This window comes from Phytophthora parasitica (assembly GCF_000247585.1).
Source record: "Phytophthora parasitica INRA-310 unplaced genomic scaffold supercont2.54, whole genome shotgun sequence".
NCBI lineage: Eukaryota > Oomycota > Peronosporomycetes > Peronosporales > Peronosporaceae > Phytophthora > Phytophthora nicotianae.
The window spans coordinates 164,477-164,998 of NW_008649040.1; positions in this window are offsets into that span (position 1 = coordinate 164,477).

The following is a 522-nucleotide window of genomic DNA, read 5'->3' on the forward strand; positions in this document are numbered from 1 at the left end:
TACATACACCCATCCAGACGGGTGCCAACTCCTGAGTTCAGTTCTAAAGAACTCGTCTTCGAAGGAATATCACCGACGGTGGCTCCGAATCACTTAACACCTTCGTTCCGAACGTCGTATAATACGACATATAATTTTTGTTATGTCGTATAATACGACATTGAGCGAAGAGCATTAGCAAATGGCTCAGAAAAGCGTTTTCAATACTTTAATCAAGTCAACAGAAAAATATAATCTGCGAGAGGTCATTTTGCTACAAAACAAAACCAGGCCAGGGGAAGGGGATCAGCCTGGACGTGGGTGGATATGCAAGAACCACTCATTCGACATTTTGCTGGATGGCGCGCATACGAAGAAGTCGACGCGAGAAACCCGCCGTACCGGTTGCCGCTGCACACGACATTGACTTTGGCCATTTATGGCGGCAGCTTCGGGCGGCGGGGTGGAAGTCCAAGCGTTCGAGGGGGCTCCAGACAGAGTGGAGCTACTCAAGTCCTAACAACGCGCACGTGTTGATGGGGA